Source organism: Tursiops truncatus, chromosome 2 (assembly GCF_011762595.2).
Source record: "Tursiops truncatus isolate mTurTru1 chromosome 2, mTurTru1.mat.Y, whole genome shotgun sequence".
Taxonomy (NCBI): domain Eukaryota; kingdom Metazoa; phylum Chordata; class Mammalia; order Artiodactyla; family Delphinidae; genus Tursiops; species Tursiops truncatus.
In genome coordinates, this window is record NC_047035.1 from 55398295 (window position 1) to 55407760 (window position 9466).

Sequence of the window (9466 nt, forward strand, 5' to 3'; positions counted from 1 at the left end):
TAAAAATTGAAAGTCATTAATGTACAGTGGATGGGGTTAACAATCCAGGGATTTGACTTGTTGTGAACAAATCAACAACAACAACAAAATTTGCATTTTTCTTTTGGTAAAGTGGTGACATTTTTGTGGAAAATCTGGGAGAGGTTATGAATGACAAATCTAACATGAAAATGAATTGTACTTCAAGCCTCTGCTTGAGAGAGTGTAAGAAAGGCTAGAGTGATTTATCTATTTTTGAGATACAGTAGGAGACAGAGAGAGTTATTAATTCCTCCTCAACCATCAACACACTTCATGAGCTTGGATAGGTTCCCACACAAGCAATCAAACTCTGCCATTCCCCTTTGGGAATGAGCCAGACTGTCTTTCCTTTTTCAGTAAGGAGTCAGGAATTGCTCTTTTGTCATCATAGTGATCTCTCAGGATAGAACAGGATGACTATAGAACCACCTGAGGCCAAATCAACATCCAAGTTTGTGTCTATCTGGGTGTCCTCAATCTAATCAGTTCAACCTGTTTGTCCATCTGCTAAGGTCGAATGAAAACTGGCAAACAAGAGAGTATTGTACTATTCAACCTCAAGTTTGTATCATTTGATGTCTTCATGTTCTACTTCTTTAATTTACAGATGCCTAGTAGCCTGGTCAAGGCTGAGAAAAATACAATAGTGTGCTAACTGTAAATTATCAAAGACAACCAGACCAGCTAGCCCTCTAGAGGTTGGTGTTGAAGAGATTGGCAAAGTGGCAAATCAGTAAACAGTACAGGCTTGTGGGTTATCATTGGCTTTTATGTGTGCCCCCAGATTTCTTGTTCTGACATGACAGTCTTTAATAACGATTTTATTACTAGTGAAGCTTTCAAATGACGATCAAGTAGATTATAGTAGAAATTATATGTGCATATGTTTGGTTGTCTACTAGACAAAAACATTGTTAGAAGTTCTTTCCTGACACGCAGGTTCTCATAAAAACATGCAAACAGTGTGCTGCCTCAAGAGACTACAATTACAGTAGTGATATACCTTTTTATATTTATGTTCTGAGAGATATCTCCCTGATGGTGGAATATATAACAAATTCTAGCAAACATACAGTTTGAGAATGGGAGAGGAATTTCTGGCCCAGCACTGTTGGTCAACACATAGAATTCACTATGTTAAATGGTGTCAGACATATTGCCTCCAATGCTTGCCAACTTTTTTTCACTCAATAATGCCAACATTTCCACTTCATCATGCAAACAAACAATCCAAGCCTGAAATACTCTTCTGCAGATGCTAATGACAGCAATCTCAGAGGGAGCGTAGTTCTTGTTTTGGTACTGTTGTACTTCAGACCATCATGTAGCATTCTGCCAATAACAGGTTTCAAATTAAAAGTATTCAGCTGTCTCAATGACTACAATAGAATTGTTGGTGGCTGGCCTCTCCGTGTCACCCCTAGGGTATCCAAAGTCACCAGAACACTGTATACTTGGAGAGGAACCCTGCCTGTTTCCATCTATTTCCTCATCCCATGTCACCCTCTTTTTTCTGTGGAGCTCGAAAGACTTTCTTCCCAATAAGGCGAAACTATTATCTTGGTTAGTCATTCACTCACAGGTATTTACATTTTCTGGGGCTCCCTTTGTCCGTGGCACAGTTCCTGCATCTTTGGCATCATTGGCCATTATAACTCAGCCAGGAGACTTGCTACTGCTATCAGAGGAAATGTCTGCCGCCCCTTGAGTGACTCAGTTAAACTTGTTCTCTGCCTTTAGAAGCTTTTACTCTGGGACAAGCAACATGGGCATGTCACATGGGTGTGGGTGTGTAGTGGTAGGTATATCATTGTTTTAATTTGCAGTTATCTGATGATTAATGATGATAACATCTTTTCATGTGCTTATTTTCTATCTGTATATCTTCTTTGGTGAGATACCTATTCAGATCTTTTGCTCATTTAAAAAAATTGGGATGTTCGGTTTTTTTATGCTTGAGTTTTAACTGCTTTTTGTATATTTTGGAGAGCAGTGCTTTATCAGAATATGCATTTTGAGAAATTTTCTCTAAATTTGTGGCTTGTCTTTTGATACTATTAACAATGTATTTTGGAAAGCAGAGGTTATTAATTTTAATAGAGTATAACATCAATTTTTCTTTAAAGTTCATGGATGATGCTTTTGAAGTTGTATCCATAATCTCATTACTAAACTCAGGCTTCTCTAGAGTTTCTTCTTTTTCCTTCTAGACATTTTGTAGTATTGAATTTTTTTTAACATCTTTATTGGAGTATAATTGCTTTACAATGGTGTGTTAGTTTCTGCTTTATAACAAAGTGAATCAGCTATACATATACATATGTCCCCATATCTCCTTCCTCTTGCGTCTCCCTCCCACTCTCCCTATCCCACTCCTCTAGATGGTCGCAAAGCACCGAGGTAATCTCCCTGTGCTAGTGGCTGCTTCTCACTAGCTATCTATTTTACATTTGGTAGTGTATATATGTCCATGCCACTCTCTCACTTTGTCCCAGGTTAACCTTCCCCCTCCCTGTGTCCTCAAGACCATTCTCTAACTCTGCATCTTTATTCCTGTCCTACCCCTAGGTTCTTCAGAACCATTTTTTTTATTAGATTCCATATATATGTGTTAGCATACGGTATTTATTTTTCTCTTTCTGACTTTCTTCATTCTGTATGACATTCTCTAGGTACATCCACCTCACTACAAGTAACTCAATTTCGTTTCTTTTTATGGCTAATACTCCATTGTATATATGTGCCACATCTTCTTTATCCATTCATCTGTCGATGGACACTTCGGTTGCTTCCATGTCCTGGTTATTGTAAATAGAGCTGCAATGAAAATTGTGGTACATGACTCTTTTTGAATTATGGTTTTCTCAGGGTATATGCCCAGTAGTGGGATTGCTGGGTCATATGGTAGTTCTATTTGTAGTTTTTTAAGGAACCTCCATACTGTTCTCCATAGTGGCTGTAATCAATTTACATTCCCACCAACAGTGCAAGAGGGTTCCCTTTTCTCCACACCCTCTCCAGCATTTATTGTTTGTAGATTTTGTGATGATGGCCATTCTGACTGGTGTGAGGTGATACCTCACTGTAGTTTTGATTTGAAATTCTCTAATGATTAGTGATGTTGAGCATCCTTTCATTGTTTGTTGGCAATCTGTATATCTTCTTTGGAGAAATGTCTATTTAGGTCTTCTGCCCATTTTTGGATTGGGTTGTTTGTTATTTTGATATTGAGCTTCATGAGCTGCTTGTAAATTTTGGAGATTAATCCTTTCTCAGTTGCTTCATTTGCAAATATTTTCTCCCATTCTAAGGGTTGTCTTTTCATCTTGTTTATGATTTCCTTTGCTGTGCAAAAACTTTTAAGTTTCATTAGGTCCCATTTGTTTATTTTTGTTTTTATTTCCATTTCTCTAGGAGATGGGTCAAAAAGGATCTTGCTGTGATTTATGGCATAGAGTGTTCTGCCTGTATTTTCCTCTAAGAGTTTTATAGATATCTGGCCTTACATTTAGGTCTTTAATACATTTTGAGGTTATTTTTGTTATGGTGTTGGGGAGTGTTCTAATTTCATTCTTTTACATGTAGCTGTCCAGTTTTCCCAGCACCACCTATTGAAGAGGCTGTCTTTTCTCCATTGTATATTCTTGCCTCCTTTGTCCAAAATAAGGTGACCATATGTGCGTGGGTTTAACTCTGGGCTTTGTATCCTGTTCCACTGATGTATATTTCTGTTTTTGTGCCAGTACCATACTGTCTTGATTACTGTAGCTTTGTATTATAGTCTGAAGTCTGGGAGCCTGATTCTTCCAGCTCCGTTTTCCTTTCTCAGGATTGCTTTGGCTATTCGGGGTATTTTGTGTTTCTATACAAATTGTGAAAATTTTGTTCTAGTTCTGTGAAAAATGCCATTGGTAGCTTGATAGAGATTGCATTGAAGCTGTGGATTGTTGTGGGTAGTATAGTCATTTTCACAGTGTTGATTCTTCCAATCCAAGAACATGGTATATCTCTCTATCTGTTTGTATCATCTTTAATTTCTTTCATCAGTGTCTTATACTTTTCTGCTTACAGGTCTTTTGTCTCCTTAGGTAGGTTTATTCCTAGGTATTTTATTATTTTTGTTGCAATGGTAAATGGGTATGTTTCCTTAATTTTTCTTTCAGATATTTCATCATTAGTGTATACGAATGCAGGAGATTTCTGTTCATTAATTTTGTATCCTGTTACTTTACCAAATTCATTGATTAGCTCTAGTAGTTTTCTGGTAGCATCTTTAGGATTCTCTATGTATAGTATCATTTCATCTACAAACAGTGACAGCTTTACTTCTTCTTTTCCAATTTGGATTCCTTTTATTTCTTCTTCTTCTCTGATTGCTGTGGCTAAAATTTCCAAAACTATGTTGACTAATAGTGGTGAGAGTGGACAACCTTGTCTTATTTCTGGTTTTAGAGAAGATGGTTTCAGTTTTTCACCACTGAGAACGATGTTGACTGTGGGTTTGTCATATATGGCCTTTATTATGTTGAGATAAGTTCCCTCTATGCCTACTTTCTGGAGGGTTTTTATCATAAGTTAGTGTTGAATCTTTTCAAAAGCTTTTTCTGCATCTATTGAAATGATCATATGGTTTTCCTCTTTCAGTTTGTTAATATGGTGTATCACATTGATTGATTTGTGTGTATTGAAGAATCCTTTCATTCCTGTGATAAACCCCACTTGATCTGGGTGTATGATCCTTTTAATGTGCTGTTGGATTCTTTTTGCTAGTATTTTGTTGAGGATTTTTGCATCTATGTTCATCAGTGATATTGGCCTGTAGTTTTCTTTTTTTGTGACATTTTTGTCTGGTTTTGGTATCAGGGTGATGGTGGCCTCATGGAATGAGTTTGGGAGTGTTCCTCCCTCTGCTGTATTTTGGAAGAATTTGAGAAGGATAGGTGTTAGCTCTTCTCTAAATGTTTGATAGAATTCGCCTTTGAACCCATCTGGTCCTGGGATTTTGTTTGTTGGAAGAGTTTTTTTTTTTTTTTTTGCGGTACGTGGGCCTCTCTCTGTTGTGGCCTCTCTTGTTGCGGAGCACAGGCTCCGGACGTGCAGGCTCAGTGGCCATGGCTCACGGGCCTAGCTGTTCTGTGGCATGTGGGATCCTCCCGGACCGGGGCACGACCCTGCGTCCCCTGCATCAGCAGGCAGACTCTCAACCACTGTGCCCCCAGGGAAGCCCTGTTGGAAGATTTTTAGTCACAGTTTCCATTTCAGTGCTTGTGATTGGTCTGTTTATATTTTCTATTTCTTCCTGCTTTCATCTTGGGAAGTTGTGCTTTTATAAGAATTTGTCCATTTCTTCCAGGTTGTTCATTTTATTGGCATATAGTTGCTTGTAGTAATCTCTCATGATCCTTTGTATTTCTGCAGTGTCAGTTGTTACTTCTCCTTTTTCATTTCTAATTCTATTGATTTGAGTCTTCTCCTTTTTTTTCTTGATGAGTCTGGCTAATGCTTTGTCAATTTTGTTTATCTTCTCAAATAACCAGCTTTTAGTTTTATTGATTATTCTATTGTTTCCTTCATTTCTTTGTCATTTATTTCTCATCTGATCTTTATAATTTCTTTCCTTCTGCTAACTTTGGGGATGTTTTGTTCTTCTTTCTCTAACTGCTTTAGGTGTAAAGTTAGGTTGTTTATTTGAGATGTTTCTTGTGTCTTGATGTAGGATTGTATTGCTATAATCTTCCCTCTTAGAACTGCTTTTGCTGCATACCATAGGTTTTGTGTCATTGTGTTTTCATTGTCATTTGTTTCTAGGTATTTTTTGATTTCCTCTTTGATTTCCTCATTGATCTCTTGGTTAGTAAGTATTGTATTGTTTAGCTTCCATGTGTTTGTATTTTTTTACAGGTTTCTTTCCTGTTATTGATATCTAGTCTCATACCATTGTGGTCAGAAAAGATACTTGATACAATTTCAATTTTCTTAAATTTACCAAGGCTTGATTGGTGACCCAGGATATGATCTATCCTGGAGAATGTTCCATGAGCACTTGAGAAGAAAGTGTATTCTATTGTTTTTGGATGGAAAGTCCTATAAATATCTATTAAGTCCATCTTGTTTAATGTGTCATTTAAAGCTTGTGTTTCTTTATTTATTTTCATTTTGGATGATATGTCCTTTTGTGAAAATGGGGTGTTAAAGTCCCCTGCTATGATTGTGTTACTGTTGATTTCCCCTTTATGGCTGTTGGCATTTGTCTTATGTATTGAGGTGCTCCTATGTTGGGTGCATAAATATTTACAATTGTTATATCTTCTTCTTGGATTGATTCTTTGATCATTATTTAGTGTCCTTCTTTGTCCCTTGTAACAGTCTTTATTTTAAGGTCTATTTTGTCTGATATGAGAATTACTACTCCAGCTTTCTTTTGATTTCCATTTGCATGGAATATCTTTTTCCATCCCCTCACTTTCAGTCTGTATGTTTCCCTAGGTCTGACCTGGTTCTCTTGTAGGCAGCATATATATGGGTCTTGTTTTTGTATCCATTCAGCCAGTCTATATCTTTTGGTGGGAACATTTAATCCATTTACGTTTAAGGTAATTATCGATATGTATGTTCCTATTACCATTATCTTAATTGTTTTGGGTTTGTTGTTGTAGGTGTTTTCCTTCTCTTATATTTGTAGTATTGGATTTAATATTTAAATCTATGACCCATTTGGAGTTAATTTTTGTGAAAATGATAACTTGTATATCTATGTTTAGACATTTATTGCATATGGATATCCAATTTTTCCAGCACCGTTTGTTGAAAAGACCATCCTTTCTATATTGTATTGTCTTTGGTCCTTTGTTAAAGATCAGTTGACTATATTTGCATGTGTCTGTTTCTGGCTTTCTATTTTGTTTCACTGATCTATTTGTGTTTTCTTTTGCCAATGTCATGCTGTATTGATATAGTGAGTCTTGAAGTTAGGTACTATATGTCTTCCAGTTTTAGTCTTCTTAGTATTGTGCTAACTACTTCACCTTTCCATATAAAAACCTTAAGATTAGATTGCTGATAGCCACAAAATAACTTGCTGGGAATTTGTGTGAGGATAGTGTTGAATCTATAGATCAAGTTGGGAATAAATGCATCTGAACACTGTTGAGTCTTCCTGTATGAACGTCAAATATCTCTTCATTTATTTAGCTCTTGTTTGATTTCTTTTATCAGAGTTTTGTAGTTTTCCTAAGGTAGAACTTATAATATTTTGTTAGATTTTTACGTGATTTTCCTGATGCTAATATAAATGGTATTATGTTTTTAATTTAAAATTTCAATTGTTTATTGCTGCTATGTAGGAATCAATTGGCTTTTTCTAAACTTTGTATCCTGAAACCTTGCTATTGTCACTTATATGTTCCAGGAGATTTTGATATAGATAGTCATACCATCTGTGAGCTAAATCCATTTTTTTTCCTTCCGTTTCAATGTGTATACCCTTTCTTATTGCACTAGATAAGACTTTCAGTTGCTGTCTCTTGTTTCCTATTTTAGGGAGAAAACATTCAGTTTCTTTCCATTAAGTATAATGTTAGCTGTACATTTTTGTGAATGTTCTTATCAAGTTGAGGAAGGTCCCCTCTATTCCTAATTTGCTGAGCATTTTTTATCATGAATGGATTTTATTAAATATGTTTTCTTCTTTAGCCTGTTAATGTGGTGGATTATATTAGTTGATTTTCAAATGTTGAACCAGCTGTGAATACCTGTAATAAATCCTTTTTGGTCATGGTGCATAGGTCTTTTTATACATTATTGGACTCAGTTTATTAATATTTTATTGAGGATTTTTGTCAGTAGGCAAATATCTTTGATTCCCTTTCCTATGTGAATAATGTCTTGGCTGAATATTTGATTTTTGAGTGGTAGTCTTTGCCCCTTTGGAGAGTAGGGGTAAGAGATGGCAGGTTGTCAGGCCCCTTTGAAACCACTCAGTTCCCAGTTCTCCTTAGCTGCAAAGTCTAGAGTTCTTCTAAACTTTGAGGTAGGAAGGGTGGGAAAGAAACAGTCCATTTTTACAGGGGTAAATTTCCCCAGCCAAGCTTTCACCATTAGTGCAGAGCTTTGATATTTTTCTTAAGAGCCTCTACTTTTGGTCCTCAGGCTGTGGTCAAAAACAATGCACAAGAGAGTTGAGTAAGGACTTCTCTCTCTCTCATTCTCTCTCCCTCTCTTAGGAGAGCCTAAAGCCTGAATCCTTATTCATACCCTCTAGTCTCCCTCTGCCTGCTAAATCTAACAGCTGCAAAACACAAAACTAAGGAAAATTAATTGGCAGTTAGCTTCCAGTGAAAGGGAAAGAGAGCAAGGCTCATGGTTAGAGCAATAACTTCCCAGAATCCCTGTGTCACATTGAAATCTATGTAGCTCGTGTTTTTCCACTTCCCAGCATATAATACATTTCATTTCATGCCTTTTAAATGAAATGGTAAAATGCATCAGACGAGCCGTCATTTTTGGTGACAGCTATACACAAACTTTACACTTACAAAAGTATTTTACATATGGTAGGGGATTCAATTTAAGCCTGAACTTTACTGACATGGACACTACAGACAGAACTGAAGCAATTTCACGCAGCTTAGTTAGCAGCAGAGGCCTTGGCAGAAGTGCGTGGAAGTGAGCTGTCATTGAAGTGGACAAGTGGAAAAGGAGGAAAATGACAGAGTCATTGTGATGACAGACAGGACGAGTTCAGTATCACAGGTGAGACCACTCTCAATATCTCCAAAATAATTCAAGGATTTTTACACGGAACTGGAGATCTTATGGGGATGGTGATTCAATAGCAAAGCCAGGGAAATCCAGTCATTACTCTTAATATGACCCCTTTTAAACACCCAAGTGTGGCTTAGGCAACTCAGGTCACACAGTAGAAGAATGTAGAGAGGAATTCACTTAACAATTGTATTTAACCAGAAAGTAGGTCTGCTGTATCTTTTGACATAGGTCTTTTGTCTTTGTTCTAGTATCTTTTCTGTGTGTGATTTAAAGAGGAAAATTAATTAACACATTTTAATAAACATCTCATTATTTTCTTGAAGAATATGACTTTATAAATTTTGCAGGATCACGGGAAAAGAATCTTTAGATGGTCAACAACTGCCCATGTTCATTTATAAGGAGGCACAAGCCTTTTCTCTGTTACTGCTACTGTCTTCCTGACATATCCAGCAGACCTTGACAAGTACAGCACATAAGGCTTATCTCTGTAGTGATAGGAGTAGTGCTCTGCTCCTGACTAAGAAACCTTTATAAGCAAGGCTTCAGTTCCACAAAAAAGAGCTGAGACAATCTTACAGCTTGTTCAAAACGTAACTCAGTGTCCTTGCTTCATTTCACTTGGTTTCTGGAAGCAGCCCTGAACCACTTGTTGCTCCAAGTCATCTCTTCAATTCAT